The sequence below is a fragment of the Planococcus citri genome, chromosome 1, assembly GCF_950023065.1.
Source record: "Planococcus citri chromosome 1, ihPlaCitr1.1, whole genome shotgun sequence".
Taxonomy (NCBI): domain Eukaryota; kingdom Metazoa; phylum Arthropoda; class Insecta; order Hemiptera; family Pseudococcidae; genus Planococcus; species Planococcus citri.
In genome coordinates this window covers 16540685-16561544 of record NC_088677.1, presented here as the reverse complement: position 1 = coordinate 16561544, position 20860 = coordinate 16540685, and the positions used below count along the sequence as shown (strand labels likewise).

Genomic DNA, 20860 nt, shown 5'->3' with positions numbered 1-20860 from the left:
CCGATGGTAAAAATTTGAGCGCGATTGACACAGTAGCTTTCGCTCAGTGGAATAAAATATAAACTGTCCTGACTTACCCCAATTGGGGGAAGTCAGAACAAGCTAAACTTTGCAGAGGCGTAGATCACAAACCGAGCGTCCTAGAAAAATTGCTCATGATCAAAAGTGTAGAGAATTTAATTCTCTTTGAGATCACTCTCATCAGATTTTCACTAGGACGCATGGTTCGTCCGCTATATGCGAAAAACTAAGAAATAGAAAGTCTGTATTTTAGACCAAATTCAAAATAAGTTCAAAACAACAACAAAATACAATTGAACCAAAGACATCTAAAATAAAACTGAATTGTGAAAATTTTTATGCCGTGATGAAGTAGGGGTAGTACCCTCAAGTCACCTTTAGTGGCACTTTGCCAGATATAAACCTCTAGGCGCTAGAGCAAGTTTTCTAACTTACCCCAAATTCCAACTTTCCCCGGTGCACCTTAGTAAACGAGTGAAGAATTCTTTCTCAGGTAGAAGTATTGGGAACTTTGCATTATCGTCGAGACATGATTCAACCAAGGGTCCATGACAACGTATAATATTTTGAGAATCACGTATAATATTTTGAGAATCACGCTTTAAACCAAGCGCATTAGGTTGCGAAATATCAGGATAATTTTTGTTTTGGATATATATTATCCACTGGTTGAAAGCTTCTTCGGTTTTCTGAACAATATTATTCGAATTGACATTTTTCATACAGCTTAACATTGCATCAAGTAAATAGTTGAGGGTTTTAAATTGAGTACAATCGATTTTAAACAGAGGCTGAATTACAGCTGTATTATTCGAGATAAGTACTGGTTCAGGTTTAGGTTCAGATTCAAATTGTAAATTCATTGCCTTTGGCCAAGCGACTTCCATCTCTTTCAACCATGTGGGGCCTCCCCCCTCCCAATTTTGAGAATCGATCGATGATTTTGTTGACAAATCAACGATTTTGCCAACGAATTCCAACATGTTTCATCAGATTATGTACTGGAATCGGGATAAAATTTCAGACCTTCTTGCAGATTTTCTATTACATATATTAATATCAAAAGTTGGAAAAATCACAGATACAGAGACAGACACTGCAGATTTGGCTTAAAAAGTTGGGAAAGTTGTTAATGTAGTGATTGCTCAGGTGAATAAACTTCGACGATTGTAAAAAATTTGAATTTTTGAAAACTCTCAAACTAAAATATTGCTGTTGCAATTTTTGTATTTTCCCAACTTTCTCGAGTTTTTCACAATTTCCCAACTTTGGCTGTAAGAAGAGAATCATTACCATGGCTCGAGGGAAGGATGTGAAATTATTGGAATTTCGAAAATATAAATAAGTAAAACATCGAAAAATTTGCAGTGATTCTCAAAGTTTCCAAAATTTTCAGTTTTAGAAGCCTGGTACCTCAGCCCTGCACCCTGGCGTGAGAATGTCCTCAAGTCAATTTCATTCGTTGGCTGATTTTACACTTTCACTTTTTTCCTCCTCTCTTCCCCCTTCCACCATTCTAAACTGCGAATATTTCAAAAATACATCGGTACAAGAAATAATACAAATAATACGAAGAAAATTGAGTTTCTCAATTGTCTAGAATTATTGTTGAATGAACGATGAAAATGTTTCAGAAAAATTTCACCCTCCATTTGAGAATTTTAGTCCTTCGACGACGTACCTTTAGGGAGGAAAATTCTCCCTTTCCATTCAAAAAAAAAAAAAAAACAAAAAACTCATACATTGCGCTTTCTGATTTAATCACGCTCATTTTTGGTAAATCCCCCTCTCATCCGTCTGCCCAAATCACCTTTTCAGTTCTCAAAATAAATCGAAATTGACCTTTTTCAATAATCATAACGAGTAGAGTGCTTGCAATAATGTACCTGGACTTGCATCTAACTTTATACGTGGTCTCATTTTAATATCGCTATCATTATTTGATTTGTTTCCCCCTTTTCAATCGCGTGTTAGATATTAAATTGAACCACGTTCGTAATCTTATCGCGAATAAAATGTATGTATTTCACACAGGTAATCACTCGACTTGTTCATAATTTTCTATAAAATGTATTCAACACCACATCGATCGTATAGGTAACATCTCTTCATAATATTTTATTTTTCTTTAAACGGAATTAATTAATTTATATAAGAACTTATCGCGTATAACCGGACTTCAATCTGTGACGTTCATAAATTTTCCCTTCACCCCACTCTCCTCATACCATCATTAATACCGGTAACGCGAAAAGTACGACCGTTGAACATGACGCGACGCCATGCCAATTGCAAAGCAATACTTACAGTAAGTACCTACATTAATTTTTTTTTTCGCACACCCGCCTATTTCTACTCTTTCCAATCTACCAATCCGCACTATGTCTTCTTGATAAAATCCGTAATAATTTTGAACGGTTAAATTATTTAATTGACTGAAAAAAAATATATGTACAAAAAAAAACATCCGTATTATGCTTGTACATTTAGCAAGACGTAGGTACTTAAAATTTGTCCTACTTCACGTATCTAACTTGTATCGACCATTCGACGACTTCGAGTTTGAAATCAATCCAAAATCATTTTCCTTTCTTCTTTTTGTTTTTATTTTTCTTTTTAGCGTCGTTAAATTTTGCATACGAGTGCGAAGCCGCAGAGCGCCTCTGTCGATAATTCGCTGCTAACCGTCTATTTAAAAGATTTACCTATTTGGCTATGGTACAAAAATTTCTGTGCAAATTCACTCGTGCTTGTGCACTTAATACTTAACCATGCTGTACCTACCTACCTACCTACCTACCTACAATGACCAATATGTGATGTGATGATGCTTGAGGTACCTCAAGCTAGTCTCAGAAAATGGGTTAGAAATTTTGAATACAATAAAAATAACATATGTACATTTAAAAAGGTAACGATTTGATAATTATTAATTTTAGGCTCGATCGCGAAGTCAAGTTTGAGATTGAAAAAAAATTAAAGCAACGCATTCACAACTCAGAAAAATTCACATCTCAGCAAAATCTACACAGGGTATGAGTAACCTTCAAAATTATCTCACCACCACCGCCACCTAGATATATTATGTTAATCATTGACATTTTTCAAGGCGATAAGAATGCCAACATGTTTTCCTCCTTCATCATCTCTTTTTTCTCTCCTCCCAAAATGTCACGTTAAACTACACATGTGTATAGTGTGTACAACATACCACGATAGTTTAAAATACAGGAAACGCGCAAAAATATACGTACTTCACCCTTTCTATATGCCATTGCCACCTGCTCGACGTATCTCACTATTACCATTCTACATTTTCATTCTCACTCTCATTCTTATAAGTTTCAATTCAAACAGTCAGACTCAGACAAATTAAGACCACAGAAAAAATTGCACAGAATAAACCTTTGCTCGCCACGTGGTTTGTCCGTTCGATTTCTACGACACTTCTCGTGGTTCGTCTTCGTATGTAGCTATAGGTAATGCACTTTAAACAGCGTTTGCGTCGATTGCGTCATATTGCAATAGTATTGCATGGCGATACAACCCAAATAGATTCTTTTCGTGTACAGTATGCTTGAAAAGTCTGCACTGCGCGCAAACGTTTTCAGTTTATATTTGCGGGTCTGGTGAAATAATTGTCGAAAAATCAAGCAGTAGAAAATCATCGTCGAGTACTTGGTCAAATTTTTCAAGAATAATTTTCCTCGAATTTTTAAGGCGTCTCAACTGGAAAGTTTGAAAAAATTTCCTAGTCTTTCTAAACTCAGATTCATGATTTTTTGGCACAATCCCTCCACCCTTTTCTAGAAAATATTCTATTCTTGGGACGGGTTTCAATTTTTTTTTTTTTAGCTGATTTTCCGAATTTCTTTTACCCATTACTTCTCCACCAAATACTGACAAAAATGACTCAAAAATTGCGGAAAATGAGGAAAAACTGATGAAGTAACACAGAAATGTCGCCGAAATATTGAAAAATTCGTACGAAATGAAGAAAGAATGGCTTGAAAAGATCATTCAAAAGTAAGTCAGTGGTAAACTGGACATGAAAATGGATCGAAGTTGAAACAAGTTTGAAAAAATACCTACCATCAAAAAATTGAGTTGGGTTGATGCAAAAATGCAAAAATTTATAAAATTTGTTCTAGAGTTGTAAAAAATTTACGAAATAATCAACTACATAAAATCAACATCAAATTAGTGAATTTACACAAAAATCGCTAAAAACGAAAAATTCGCGGAAAACTGAAAACAAAATAATCAAAACATTACAAAAAAAATGAAAATAGCTAAAAATTTTGGAAAACATGGTATCTAACGGAATTTTTTTTTGAGAAAAATCACTACTTTTTTCAACCAAATTTTCAGAAAGCTCTCCACTCAATCCCCCCTTCACCCACACACAAAAAAATCAACAGGGTGTCCATTATTTTTAGCAAGTCATTTCCCTTGACTTTTCCAGGTTTCCCAGATCATTTTTTTTTGGCAAATTTCTATATGCACTCACCCCATACTTTAATTTAAAGAAGTTGTCGGGGGAAGGGAGGTGGGATAATTTTTTTTCATAAGTTTCTCTTCGCACTGATTCGAGAGCTTTTGAAAATACACATTTATTTCAAGATATACCTATGTAAAAACAAGTTTATTTCTTGGTTTTTAAAATTTTAGAATTCGAATGATGTTTTATTGAAGGAAGTTGATTTTGAAAAAGAAAACAGAAGATGCCCAAGCGAGGGCGAAAGTCTTCGAAAATTTGTGTAATTTTGCAATATTGATCGTTTTTTCAAAATTCCAGAGGTTTTTCGTGAAAATTACAAAATCCCCCGACCTTTCTAAACCGACCAAATTCGCTGACTTTTCCAGGCTTTCCGGAAAAATGGACATCCTGATTAACAAAATCAAATTTTCCACAGGAAAATTTTCAAAAAAATTGAAATTGGAAGAATAATCATTGCATACAAAGTATTTTTCATTTTCAATCAGAATTATAAAGAAAAAAAAGGACACAAATGAACACATAAACGAATTTTTTCATGTATTCACTACCTTTCAGACTAAATCACCACTTTTTCACTACTTTCACTACCTGTTAGATACCCTGGAAAAACTTGATGAATTTGTATGATCAAAATTTCACGAAAGGATTCAAAAATTTCTCAAAATTCATCGCACAAACACAAAAAAATAGAGCAAATTTGAAAAAAAATGACAAAAATTTTGAGTACACAAAAAATTGCAAAAGAGCAGGGGGAGAGCAGGGGGTCAATTTTTCATCAAATATCATCAACGACAAATTTCATTCATTAATCCACGAACTTCACTCTCTGAATTAATAAAGTTAGCGTTGGGGAGAGAGTGGGTCAAGGAGGCTCTTATTTTATAATTTTAAACTGACGAGGAGAAGGGCTGGCAGGGTAAATTCGCTGAAATCGTTTAAAATCAGTACGAGTATTTAAAATGTTTTTGGGATCTGGAAGCCACAAAATATTACCTACACTTAAAAAACGGCGAGTAAATTAAACCACCCAGTGCCCATTTGAAAGGATTTTCAAAATTTTGGCCAATAGTGAGAATTCGCCCGATTTTGGAAATTTATTGATTGTATTTGGGATTCACAAAAAATGGAAATGAAAATTGTTCATTTTCTGGAAAATGAAATGTAACAATTGTTCATTTTCTGGAAAATGAAATGTAACAATTGTTCATTTTCTGGAAAATGAAATGTAACAATTGTTCATTTTCTGGAAAATGAAATGTAACATCATTGACGTGTCTAGATCTACTAAAATCCTCAAATCAAAACGTTCCCTCATCAAATTCTGCCTTACCTCGAACACAGAATTTTCAACATGTAAGCCCCCCCCGCCCCTTCAAAAAATATTAACCTCAATTCGTTTCAACATTCAACTCATCAACATGGTATGTATCTAACAGATTTTTTTAGTTTAGTTGAAAAACATCACTACTTTTTCACTATCTTTTTCAACCAAATTTTCAGAAAACTCTCCCCTTGACACACCCCCCCCCCCACCAACACACAAAAATGTTCAAAGAAATTGAAATTGGATGCAAATTTATCGGCTAAAGTGACGTCATCGTCACATATTCCAACACTGTTGCCAATTTCATCAAAAATATACCTTTTTTTCAGCTTCATAACATTTGCATATGCTAGCAAAAAAAAACCACACAAAAAATGAAATAACCTCTTTTTACATGTTTGAGACATCAATTCGCAATGTTGAGCACAACTCTGTCATCAAAACCTCAAAACCATTTGAACCATCCTTCTTCACATCAGTTCTCCTCTCTAAAGTATAAAGCGAACATCTATAACTGATAAGAACTTTTCAAACATACTGTACAGCGTATACAAATTGCGAATTGGACAGGTAAGATATAGGTAGGCGAGGTACAAAAGACAGATTGTACAGAGACATACTACTGAAATGTACAACCGAGCAAAGTCTCCCTCTCTCTCTCTAATTCTTTTCTATGTACCTTTCATATACACTTCTAACGCTCTGTTGAAAAGCTCTACACAGAAAGACAGAGAAAGAGAGAGAGAGAGAGAGAGAGAGCTTTACATTACTTATACTTTGGCAATGCTCTGTGAATTGTGTCAAAGCACGCTGCTGTAGCCATTGTTCTTCTCATCTAGCTTCTTCAAGGCGTCAAAGGAATATGGGGAGGGGGAGGGTGTCGTCATATTCCAATTAAACTGGGCTTCACACAGAGTACAATATTCCCACTACGAGTACATAGACATACTAAGAATACGAAGACGGAAGAAAACACCACACACGTACAAAAGAGGGGTAGGTACTAATAACATAAATTACCCTTTAATACCATACAGAATAGTTTACCTTCAAAAGTGCGTACGACTAACAACCCAAATCCTTCAAATTTGACCACCTCTTCTATATTCCTCTGGTGGCACTCGTTTCAGTTTTTTCAACACTCCGCACGACCGGTCAAATATCCGCAAGTATAACCGCACAAAGAAAACACACACGAGAAAAAAACCACCACCGTCACCTCGCAGTCTCTTCTGGTGAAAAACAACACCGCGCACAACCACCAGCGCCTTGATCTAATTAACGCGAGATAATTTCCATCTCGTAATGAAAAAAAAATTTAAAAAAATAAAAATGATACATAGTACCTCTATCTACATACGTCGTGTAGTAAGTAAACGTACACGAAACGAATTCAAGTAAGTAAACGTACACGAAACGAATTCAAATCACGTGAAAATTTTTTCAACCGACGAAAATATCAACACAGACTATATCGCCAATCGCCATCGCCATCACGAACACTCTCGAGCCAAAAAAAAACCCTGAACCATGCAGAATCTTATCGCGAATCGGCGATAACGCGTCGACATCGCGAATCGTACGTACCAATTGCCGAGAGTTTCTTCGACGCGTATTAAATTGAAAATTTTTCAGTATGAATTATATATGTTAGTCGGTTAATTAAGTACCTACCTACATGTATATATATTGGAAAATGATTATTAGTATGTACGTATATTTCCTCGTTCGACTCGAGCCACGGCTCGGCTCGGCGGCCTGACTGCCTACTTCGCGATTATCGCACCATCGATGTCGATACGACCCATCGTCACCAGCACCAGCACATCACATCACATCACATCACATCCGTATTATAATACAATAAAAATTTGCGTAAGCGATAAAATAAAATGAGAGAAAAAACACTCGTTTTGTAACACCATCCATCGGAATAATTATCGAGACGTTGGTTCTTTTTTCCATCCAAGGGACTTACGCACTGATCCCCTTTGCCAAATGATTCCAGTCAAACCACTTATCGAAGGGTCGGTCGATCGGTCGATAGGTCTGCGCGAATATTGTACTTGAGGTGTGAGGTAGGTAATGATAGAAAGGTAAAAGCACACGCAGCATTACGCGATCGATTCGTCTGTCGTCTCGAGACTTGTGAATATTGTGATGTGTAAGTGCCTGATACTGTCGATGTAGCTGTAGAAGTACCTACATCCGATTCCGAATTATCGCAATACCGGTACGACGACGACGATCTCCTCAGCAGCGTGTAATTACCACACGGTGACAAATTCGCTCGTCTGACTCGACTCTTGAGTCTGGATGGCGCACGCCATTGCCCAGACACAGACAGTCGATATCGAGTTAATTATTCTCCCAGCCAGGCTGTAAATGATAACGTATAAAAAAATAAAAAAAAAACAGTACGTAGGTAATTTATCGCCACTTTTCAACGACACAATAAACACCACGTGTTCGACAGCACAACGTTGGAACGTTTTATACCTCACAGATACGTCACTTCTCCCTGGTTATATAGGTACTTTTTTCTTTATCGAACAATAATTACCGGCGGCATCGTACTTGTATAATCGAGTAATTTTCGCACAAATTTACCTTCTCTTCGACTGCGACAACATCGTCGACACCGTCCGCCATCATCGTCGAATAATCGCGAATCTCGACGACCCAATTCGAAAAACGAATACCGTTCGTCGTCTGTTGTTCTTCTCAGTTCTCTGTTATGTTATGTGTGATTCGAATCCAGAAAAGAAACAACGACCCGGCTGCTACTTCCGCACTATTCTCCTCGCACACTTCGAGAAATTTTTTTTTGGACTCGTTCCCAACAAACTTAACGCACGTTTACTCTAAATACAGCTATACTATACACTATACGAGTACGAGTACACGACTCGCAATGAACCTTTCAAAATGAACCAACAACCAAACCAAAACTTGAAAGAGAAGAAAAAGAACTATACATAGGTGAACAGAGACCAGAGTATAGGACTAGGTACTCTACTGAAATGGAGACACAAGCACTCAGCACTGCACTATGCAGCAGCCCAGCAGGTTTATTTTTCTAAAAACCCGCACCTCGTATTCGATTCACAGTCTCATTTTAACGACTATACATAGGTAATAGGTAATAGTAGAAGAACACACAAGAGTCTCTATCCTTTTTCTACGTTTTCTAAAAACATACACAAAAGAAAAACCTTGGTCAGGTTCGACGACGATTCACAATGTAATAATACAAAAACGCCAGCTGGAACCAGTTCTTTCACCTAAATACGCATGTATAGGCCTTGTATAGGCCTCTATATGTAGTAGTTCCAAACAAAACAACGCAACAAAGGCTAAAGGGGAAAAGAAAGATGCAAACAGACCAAAAAATCCTTCACGAATCACGACAGGCAGTTTCAGTTCCAGCTCCGTCGCACCCACTCCTCATCTTCTCAACAGACTCACAGCTGCTTCGTGAGAGAACCTTTTTTTTTTTTTGCATCTTAGGAGTAGTTTTCGATTAGTATATTGAATACATTCGGGACAAATTTGAATTTCTTTGCGATCAATATTTTGTTCGTTGATTTGATTATAACTGATGGAGGATCAAGTTACGAGTTTTCATCTCGGATGCAGACCGACAGTGACATAAGAAGGGGAACAATAATTTTCAAAGTATGCAACGGTAACTTCTACGCATAGTTTTCAAAAAAAAATGATCGAAAAGTACAGTTCCCTGATTACTGCTCAAAATATCTCAAATATGAAGGATCTCAAAAGAAAACCAAACACCTTCTATAGAGTGTAATTTTACGCTCTTCAATTTTGTTTCCATCAATTTATTTCGTTTGACCCTCAAGTATTTCCAAAAAAAAAAAAATTATCAAGGTGCCCAACAAAATTCTGAAATTAAAGAAAACGATCCTGAAGGAATCTTTTACAAAATGAGTCAATACGATCACTTTTTGCCCCCCCCCCCCCACCACCTGAAAAAAGCAGGTTGATAAAATCGTCGACAACAAATACGAGTAAGTATCTCAATGCATATTATTCAAACAATATGTAATAATATAGGGATTTTTGAAAAGGTCCCCTTCAAAAAAATGAGCCAATACAACCACTTTTAGCTTCCTCCTCCCCCTCTCCTAGTAAAAAAATCATGTTTATAAAATCGTCAAAACAAATACGACAAACAAATATCTCAAAAATTGGTAATTTTCAAAAAAAATTATTCGAAGAATAATATACAAATAAAAATCTTGGATTCAACCACTTTCACCCCCCCCCCCCAAAATCGAGTTGATAAAATCGTCAAAAAAATACTCATCTCAAAAATTTGTCATTTTCAAAACATTATTCAAACAATATAGAGGCTTTTGAAAAAGGTCCCTTTCAAAAAATGAGCCCATACAATCACTTCCACCCCCCTCCCCTCTCCTCTCCTCTCCTCTCCAAAAACAAATCAAGCTCATAAAATCGTCAAAACAATAATATCTCAAAAATTGGTAATTTTCAAAACATTATTCAAACAATACAGAGACTTTCAAAAAAGGTCCGACTTCGATTAAAAAATAAAAATGAGAAAACTCGAAAAAAAGGATTTCCGAACAAAAAAAAAGACTTTTTTAAACTGGAAAGACTAAAACAACCTGTTCGAAATTTGATTCAAGCTGAACATCCCAAATTAAGCTCCAAATAATCCATTTAAAATAGAGCTTATTAGAGAAAAGAAATCCACTGGAGGGGTGAAGGGGGAAAATGAGCGATGAATTTGAACGCTCCAAAAAACACATCTAGAGCATCCTCCAATAAAATGTCAGTCTGGAAGGGCGGGGACATGACTCACGTCAGTAATAAGTACATACAAAGCTTTTCAAGGTCAAAACTCGATTTTTTGCGAAGAAAATTGAGCAATTGTATTCACACAACACAAACCATTGGAGAAATGAGAGTAAAGAAATAAGATTTTTAATTTTTTACGTCACTGCAGATCATTTCTTTCGAAGTCGAATCCAAAAAAATTGGCAATTTTTTTTCTGAAAATCTTCTCACAGCACCAAAGGGTTTAAAGTGAGACTACACTTCCCATCCTCATTCAATCGAATATTCCTAAAATTGTACTTCATCAAGGGATTTGCTGTCCAACCAGCAGAATCACGTGCAAAATCTGAGATTTATGAAGGATCTCAGAAGAAAACCAAACACCTTCCATAGAGTGAAATTTTACGCTCTTCAATTTTGTTTCCATTAATTTGTTTCGTCTGACCCTCAGTTTTTCCAAAAAAAAAAAAGAAAAAAAAATCTGAAATTGAAGAAAAGGATCCTGAAGGGACCTTTACAAAATGAGCCATTACGACCACTTTTTACTCCCCCCCCCCCACCAGTAAAAATCAAGTTGATAAAATCGTCACAACAAATACCAGTATCTCAAAAATTGGTAGTTTAGAAAATATTATTCAAATAATATAGACTTTTGCAAAGGGCTCCTTTCAAGAAAATGAACCAATACACTATTTTCACGCCCCCCCCCCCACAACTCACGTTTATAAAATCGTCTTTAAGCCCTCAAAATTGAGCAATTTTCAAGATACGAGTATTATTCAAACAAAATAGAGACATTTGCAGAGGGTTCCCTTCAAAAAATGAGACAATACACTATTTTTACGTCTCCTCCCCCCCCCCCCAAAAAAAAAATCACGTTAATAAAATCGTCAAAAACTCAAAATTGAGCAATTTTGAAAATACGAGTATTAGTCACACAAAATAGAGGCATTTGCAAAGGGCTCCTTTCAAACAATGAGCAATACACTATTTTCACGCCCCCCCCCACCAAATTCATGTTGATAAAAATCGTCAAAAAAATATCCCAAAATTGGACAATTTTCAAAATATTATTCAAACAATAATGATATAGAAACGTAGATTAAAAAATGAAAAATGAGTTTCGAGGAAAAAAAAACTTCTTGACAAAGATTTCTTGCGATGAAAAATGAGCAATATTGTATCCAGACTACGCGAAGCATTGGAGAAATTGAGGGGTAAGAAATACAATTTTTACGTCAGTGCAGATCCAAAATTCCTATCAAAGCCGAGAAATCCAAAAAAATTGCCAGTTTTTCTTCAAAAATCTCCTCACAGTTCCACAGGGTTCAAAAGTGAGACAACCTTCCACCCTCCTTCAATGAAATATGTTTAAAATTTTACCTCATCAAGGTGTTTGCTGTCCAACCAACAAAATCATATGCAAAATCTGAGCTTTTAGTAGAAATTTCTTTTTTTTTCTGAAACACTTCAAATTCTGGGAGGAGGAAGAGGGGAATAACACAGTTGGGTTAAAATTCAGTCGAAACAAAATTTTTAGGTCAAAATTTGCAATTGTTTTCATTTTAAAAAAAAATTAAAACACATAGAAAACAAAATGAGAAGATTCCAAATTTTGATTTAAAACGTGAAAAAGTTGTGCTATTTTGCAATTTTTGGACCAAAAAGAAAATTTGTTCATCGATGTTTGATTTAGAAGGGGGGGGGGGGCAAAGAGGAGGTGATCGGGTCAAAATATAATCGAATCGAAATTATTGTATTTTTAAAGAGAGGTAAAAAAAAAATGAAAAACAAAATTCAAAATTCTCAACAAAGCAGAGGATAAAAGCAAAATTTCAAAGTTTGATGACAAAAAATGAAAAAACGCAAGACTCTTGCAATTTTAGCAACAAGACACAAGACTGCAGCATTTATGTCAAAAAACCGGACTTTTCGGCATTTTTGAAAAAAAAATAGAAAAGTTCAAAAAAAATTTCGAGTAAATTGAAAACGTAAAAATTCATATCCAAATTACAACTCAAGATTAGATCCCATTCTTGAAAAAAAATTCAAAAAAATATCAATAAGCTTCTTTACACCCGCATAAAATGTCCATCATAACCCACACAAATCCCAGAAAAAAAATACAACCATCGTCACAAAACGAAAAACACAGCATACTTTACACAAAAAATCGACCTTGAGACAGAAATGTAAGAAAATTGTCGCATCAAGAAAATATAGGAATACTAACCACGTCAATGTCGCGAATACAATTCTTCATTTTTGCACCCCCTCTCCTCTCGTGAGTTCACCCTTTTCACCTCATCTATATTTTTTCAATTTCGACAACGATATTGTTATTCCGTTCGGTTATAATACTTCTGATTTTTCATCTGTATAGACAATCTTTTCAAAGCTCAGTTTTTTTTCTCTCGTGTTCGTCTCAAAATCAATCTCATTCTGGAAATTTCCTACCACGTATTTCTTTTCAGACACCATTCCAACTACTTCCACCTTGAGAAAAAAAATCCGATGAAAAAGTTGGCGAACGTATTTTCAACAACAAAAAAAAATAAAATAAAATGGAAATACGACATCTTTCAGAATGCAGAATATTTGCATAAATAATAATTTCGAGTTTGAATAATAATTTAGAATAAAAAAGAGGTTATCGAAATAAGAATTCATGTTTTAGAAACGAATACATACTTATTTTTAAAAAATTAATGAAAACAATTAACGTCAACGAACACATAAGTAATTTTGATTACATTACGAGGAAAAAACATAACAGTACATGTACGTACCATGAAAAAAATGATAAAATTATCGATTTGTATACGTAAATTAAATTACTGAACTTCGACTAGAAATTCCATCACAAATCATAATACAGATATCAATAATTGACTAGAATCGCAACGAATTTTGAAAAACTAGAATTTTTAACATTCCATCAAAGTCTACATAGGCTGACTACAGAAGAGAAAGAAATTTCAAACGGTCAAATTTACGAAACGATTAATTTCGTCGAACAAATCGGGGCAATTTTCGACGAAAAAATAATCGAAATCGATTTCGAATTCCAACTAGGAACGAGAAAACAGACGAATGTAACCGAAAGTAACCTTACAATTTACAAATTTGACCGGCTGACCGGAAACTGCTTCAAGATGCGAAAATTTCACCAGCTATTGCAAACGATGACTCATACGCCGCGACATGTGATTACAATATTCTCGACGGTTTCTTTCATGAAATACTGTACCAGCCAGCCGTTGAATGATAAAATACGCAACGCTATCTATGTTACAGACGTCTCAGGACAGTGAGTTCAAAACGATCCCAACATGGCTGACTCCCATATATGACGTCACTATCACTGTTTATGATAAGAACTTGTAAAATTTACGTGATTCGCATAAGTATTGCAGGTATTTGTATTGGAATAATCGAATAATGCAATGAATCTGAATGTTTAGCCGTTTTACCAGATTATTGGGTATGCTCTGCACCTGTTGAAGTTGAACTACAATATCTTCTCAGTTTTCTCATCAACTAATAACTACCATAGAAGTGAAGTCAACATTTCGCAACTGATGAACATTTCGAACGTTCTGAGTTTCTGAAAGCATCTCAATCTCATCTAATTAATTTAAATTCATTACGAGTACCTTCCAGTTCAGTACTTCTACATGAAAATCTTCATAACAAATAAAAATTGAGTAACATAACATGATTGATATTTATGCATTTTGTATGCATAAGTTCAAAGTTGACTGTTGAGTTGATGCGATTATCTATTTTGATCCCACTGTCATACATATGTACTTAATCAATCAAAGCCAATCAAAGGATAAAAAGCTGCAAAAATGAATAAAGAAATATGTACTGAAGAATATGGTTACTCGAGTTGGTGGTAAAATCGAAGTGACCGGGATATTACTTTGAAGTTTGAGATGATAGCTGTGAAAAGTATACAGTGTATAGACCTTTGAAGTCTGTTGTATCTACAGTTTCATAAATCCTTCGTGAAAATAGATTAAATTCATATGCAGAATATGGAAATGTGTCTTGAAAGTTGAATCTCGATTTTCAAAAAGCAAAGTTGAAAATTGAAATCAGATTCAGATTCAGAATGCGAATCGCGTAAATTTTTCAAGGCCTTATCATAAACAGTGATAGTGACGTCATATATGGGAGTCAGCCATGTTGGGATCGTTTTGAACTCACTGTCCTGAGACGTCTGTTCTATATTCGGTTTGCAACCGCAGCGAGAATACGACGACGACGTCCTCCAACGAAAATAAATAAATATCACCCACAGCCATAGGTTGGCCATAGACACACACGAGGGATTTCGTCCTTGCTCGATTTTCACCGAAAAATAATAATCGTCTTTGGAACCAAACAATGGATTAATTATAATATTTACGAGATATTTCACGACGTATGTGATCAGTGACCGGAAAGAAATCGAAAGTGGGTCTGAAAATCGAGTTACGCAGCCACAATTCTGAAATCAAAATATACGTTAGAATAGGAAGAAAATTAACTCGTGGCGAGCTGTGCTCGAAACCGAAAGTTTTCGCCGGAGATTGGCTGAAAATAATTGGAAAATTTCGTGTGATATTTTATGCCAATGTTTAAAATACCTATCAAATACGCTTACACAGCGTTAAATTCAAAATTTGGATTAAAATAGGAGAAAAAAAATGACGTACAAAAAAATGAAAAAAATTCCATTTCGAACAATTCAACGAATAAACAACCCAATGAACTCGTTATTCCAGGTAATCGTTGGAAAACAATGATATTCGACGAACACGAAATAATTCGATCTATTCGAAATATCTCACCACCTGAACAAATACGTGAAATTCTACAAACATCGTTATAGTTATACGTTGTCATTGAGAAGATCTAATACGAAAACCCATGGTCGTCGCTGCGAGCCATTAAAAAGATGAAATAATTATTTAACGATTTGTTAATTGTTTTCAGCAATTTGTAATTACCGTGTTGATGAAAATTAGTCGATATTTACACTACCGAGTGAAATTTCGACTAATTACAACAACGAAATACCAAAAAACCGCGAAACGTTTACTCGACATAAATCGCATTAATACATACGAACGAACCCAAAATATTTATCGACTCGAACGAGGCTTATCATCGTAGGAAAGTGAATTTACATTACTCATGATAAGAAAGTACACACTTTCGCCCCTTCTATGCGGGGCGAAAAGCCCTCTTTTCATCCCGGCACTTTCGACCCGCGTCAACTAAACACGTACAGAAGTTTTCCACCCGCGTTAACCAAACACAAGCCGAAACCTATCGAAAAGATAACAAACGCGAGTAGGCTTACATGAGTAACACATTGTTATGAGATTATTGAGATTTTTCTGGGTTTTGCGTTAATCAAGCATTGAATTATTTTGTTGTTTGTGAAGTCAAAAGTGTGTGGTTATGGTCAGTTCTTTCGTCATGTGCATGTGCTGTGTTTGTTCGAATTTTGTTTGAATAACGATTTATTTATCTTACATATTTCATTACCCATGTAATTAAAATTAATAACTTGCACAATATTATACTCTGCATTCTGCAGAGACTCAAGACTCAACTGAATACCATGGTCCCCACATACTAGCAGCGACGAATGCGTATACTTTCTTATAATTCGTAATGTAAAATATCTTACATTATAAGGTGTGAGAGTGAACTTTTTAACGACGAGTAAATTTTGCTTCACTCGCCTTCGGCTCGATCAGCAAACTTTTGCTACCTCACTCGCTTCGCTCGTTCGGTAGCAGTTACTTCCCTCACCTTCGGTTCGTTCAGTAAACTCGTCCACTTCACTCGCCTTCGGCTCGCTCAGTGAACAATACTCGTCGTTAAAACGTCCACTTTCGCCCCTTATGGTGTAATATACTATTCCATCGTGTGTATTAAATTGGATCAATTTACACGATAATCTTTATCAATGATTTGAACATTATCGCGTAATCGGCGGAATATAAAATCGACATCTCGAATTTAATATCGGATCGGTTCAGTTGGTTGGAAACTTACGTAATATTTTCACGCACGTTGCACAACTCGAACTTTTCATCGCAGAAAGTACTCATATAACAGAATAATACAAATATACGAATATATAAACACATAATTCGATACCGAGGAAGTAAGCTATGCAATATTACCGAATGTTGGAACGATTCATTTGAACGTCGATGTATTTCTTCGGCGATGATGATGATGATGAAAACTCAATTCCGAACTATCAACACACAAAATAAAAACAAACATTAATTAGTAAATAAACACGCCAAATCGAAATATGTACTTTTACGAATACGTTACAATCGAGGATAGAATTTTCGAATGATTTGTACTCTCGTGAAATACGAATCTTTTCGAAGTGCACTCGAAAGTACTAGCGTATCATTCGGTACATTACGACTGACGATAATATCAACGAATAAATTTCAAGAAACACACACTGACACGATACATTTTTCAAGTTTTGAATTGAAATCGTAGAATACGAATTAATAATACTCAACGCCGACAAAAAATTACCGCATGTCGCAATAACAGCGACTTTCGAAAGAAAGTTGAGAATGTGACGAAGAGTCGATCCCAACTTACATTCACCGATAGTGCTACTACGAATACACTAGACTAAAAATTCGGTCACACAGAAGCAAATTTCACGTAGAATACGATAATATCGGTGAAAAGCTCATTACTATAGCAATTTCTAAACATCTAAATAATGATCTAGTTATAATAAACGTGATTTCATACCACTCAAAGTCAATCTCTTACCGGCGTGAATTCAGTTAACTAATCGATCGACGATACACCTAAATAATGTCACATACAACTTATCTAATTTACACTCGCGAGTTTAAAATTAATTAATTAAAATAAAACTGGTTCAAAACGCGCACAAAAACTTAAATTTCAGCAGCGAACTTTTTTGAATAACAACTTACCAACACGTGCAATGCTAACCATAAAAAAGAACAGGCCAAAATGGCTGCAATGCGCATTTGAGCAACGTGAGTTGATTACCGTACAATGAGAAAGTGCTGAAAGTAACGCGGAGTATGTTTTTATCTGTGACGTGCACTTCGTTTTGCCAAAAGTCGACGCTGATTGGTTGTTTACTCGAAGAAAATAAAAATTCCGTTTTCGTATTGGAGCGCTGGTGTCGTTTTTTTGGTAACGAATTCTGACTCCACGCGAAAATCCGGGTAATCACAACACGAGATAATTAACCTATTCAAAATTCAAAATTGTGATAAATTTTTCATTTTTTCTTCGAATTTGAAATGAAAAATGATTCATAATGAAATGAAATGAAAATGAATTACGAATCAAATCATAATTATCGCTCTGCTCAGCACAGCTAATGTACATGTTGAAAAACTAATGATGAAACAGCTAATTAGGAAGTGTTTTCATCAAAACAAATGAACTAGTTTTCAGAAATAATTCGAAATAGAAGACGTATTCAATTTCAAAACAAATAAATGATAATTTAAGGATAGTTCATTAACCCTTTGATTGAATTCTAAACCAATCTGTTTCAACAAATCCATTCGTGAAGTTTTTTCGACTATCAAAGCAATAGGTCATCAAATCACTGACCGAAATAAAAAACACATTTCATCAAGACTTCCAAAATAGAAAATAATTTTGTAGCTGATTCACTCGTAACCGTAGCAATGAACTCAGGAAAGCCGTTTCCTGAAGGCCGAAACTTTCATTTTCAGCTCAAGAATATACCTCCATCTTGTTCAAAATTCAAAATCTCATACGTTCGAAATAAAGTTCATAAGATGTACATATTCGATTTCAAAATTTTATTATAAATATCTAGTACAGTTTTTCAATTTTTGGTGATCAAGTAGCTTAATAGCTCATACAAATATTCTTATTAGATTTCTTTACTACGAGGTCCAACTCTAAACCAATGATATTCAATTCACGGCGCTGATTTCATTTCCATTCCCTTGGGCTTTTGTAGTTTCAGCGCAATTCTGTTTCAGCCTTTTTGGTGAATCGTTCACGAATAGCATACTGAAAGAAAACGAATAAATTAGATAACGAAATAACATCATCATCGGCACGAGAAAAATGAATAAAAAAACTAAAAATAGGTTGACTTAAACGAAAAAATATTACTTTAACTTGAAACTGAATTTTCAAGTGAATGAAATTCATTCAAAAATTGATCATCGTTTAAGTCACTTCGTACTTAAAAATTCAGTACTCCAACAAACGTCCAAAATTTTACCATTGAAAATAAATATTCGATAAAATCTACTGTAGAATGAAAAGAAATTTCAATCTTGTAACGCACGTTTCCACTCTAAAAAACTAGGTATAATCGCGTTAGCTAGGAGGATATTATGCGTATCAATATACCAATGCTTTTGAACTTGTATCCAAAATGAAAATACTAGTCATTAATAATCCAGCATTGGTATTTAGTACTAGCCGAACTGAAAGTAGAAAATTAGCATAAAACCTATACGAAAATCCAATACTGATGAGAAACTCAGATCAGTTCGTCGATGGTTTTGGGTCGAAACCAATCATAGCATTAAAAGTTACAGTAGCGTAATTTTCAACGACAAAAATTTCATTACTAAAGATAAATAATGTAATAAAATCTACTATACAATGAGAAATAAAAATACATCTTGTAACGCACGTTTCCACTCTAAAAAACTATATAAACGCGTTAGCTAGGAGGATATTAATGCGTATCAATATACCAATACTTTTCAACTAGCATCAAAATGAATACTAATTTTCAATAATCCAGCATTGGAATCGGTCGAATAAATAAACTTATAAAATGTGCACAATTCAATACTAACAAGAGACTCCGAACATTTGGATCATCGGTTTTCCGCCTACATCAACTACTGCATCGAGAGCTACGGTACGAATCCCGAACTCTAAATTTAATCATCTCACAAATCGATTTAAGTATCAATCCGGTCTTGACATCCTGCAAGAGAGACAAACAATAAATTATTAGAAATGGAATAGGTGAATTAGGTAATTAGGTATCAAGAAAGTTTCATTCACCTGTTTCTAGAATATAGAAGCCACAAACCGAGATATGGCTTTAAACTACTATTACATTTTGGAAGCATTTTCGAACACGATGACTCGGTGAAGTGAAAATAAGAACAATCCAACGTTCTTCCATCACGACGCGGAACATTCAAATATTATTCTTCGCAATAGCTCTAATCATCCTGTAAATTTCACCATAAAAGGTAAACTATTAATTGACAAAATCTTATTTAAATTTTACCAATACGAGTTAAAATGTTAGCTTGAGATACTTCGTTGAAAGTACTACGAAAGTTTCAACATGAACATCAAGCACGATATTAATATTGCGCTACTTCGACCACATTACAATCAGTAAATATAATGTGGAGATACGTAACGCTAAATTCGACATAACAATCGAGAATATTATAAATAAAGTCGTCATTTAAATACCTACAGTTCTCTCACCAGCGAGAGATGAATCCTACATAAAATGTCACGTTACTCGACGATTAATCTGACGAAACTACGAGATTCGAACGACGAATGAAACACGCCGCAATCTTACGATGAGTAAACACATCCTGATATCCTATACAGACAAAATTCAATATTAGAATTTTTACTACAGAAATATTCATTAGCTCGATAAGTGGGTAAGAAACCATGTGCCATACATGAATATGTATATTGGAAGATATAAGCTTCATCGTAGGATAGAAACTTGTAGTACGCCGGAGAATTAAGTAACGTGTTCGGTTAGAAATCGATCATTCTTTCGGTGTTCTTGATCTTCATCTTTTGTACCTCCTTCACACCTGAAACGTGATAATCATCCATTCATTGTGACAACTGTACATAAGTAATAGAAAGAAAATTACCGTTAGCCGGATAACTTACCATTATAGATTTCTCACGAAAGCTTCGGTTTCGGATTTCGGTGGAATATTTCATGTAATTTTAAAACATTTTGAAATAAAATTGAAATAATTATTCACATTTTCCATTGTATCGCTATCACAGTGCCAAGCGTGGCAGACAAAATTGGTGAATCTGGAGGTCGTGCGGAGTGCATGGAGAAAATATGGAGGGGAGGGTGGAGAAAAAGCAAAAACACT

The 20860-nt window shown here is 35.0% G+C and overlaps 1 protein-coding gene and 1 long non-coding RNA gene across 6 annotated transcripts in view; both read right to left on the bottom strand.

Moving 5' to 3' along the window:
* Window positions 1-17699, bottom strand: part of spoon (spoonbill) — a 171854-nt gene extending 154155 nt beyond the window's left edge. Inside the window, exons 1-2 of one of the 3 annotated variants that reach the window (XM_065369393.1) lie at window positions 17469-17699; window positions 16862-16938 (exon numbers count right to left, since the gene is read on the bottom strand). The gene's annotated coding sequence lies outside the window, so the exon portion shown is untranslated. Of the gene's footprint in view, window positions 1-6893; window positions 7326-16861; window positions 16939-17468 lie in introns of those variants that run through there. The other 2 variants (XM_065369385.1, XM_065369409.1) reach the window with 2 other exon arrangements.
* An 812-nt stretch (window positions 17700-18511) lies between these two features.
* LOC135849105 (uncharacterized) lies at window positions 18512-20802 on the bottom strand. 3 transcript variants are annotated; one of them, XR_010559488.1, is made up of 6 exons: window positions 20643-20802; window positions 20420-20560; window positions 20196-20334; window positions 19770-19942; window positions 19556-19689; window positions 18512-18749 (listed from the first exon to the last, which is right to left on the bottom strand). It is a non-coding gene; the product is annotated as an uncharacterized LOC135849105 (long non-coding RNA). The 3 variants fall into 3 exon arrangements; XR_010559489.1 differs by having other exon boundaries at window positions 20200-20334; XR_010559490.1 differs by having other exon boundaries at window positions 20211-20334.
* Window positions 20803-20860: the final 58 nt, after the last annotated feature.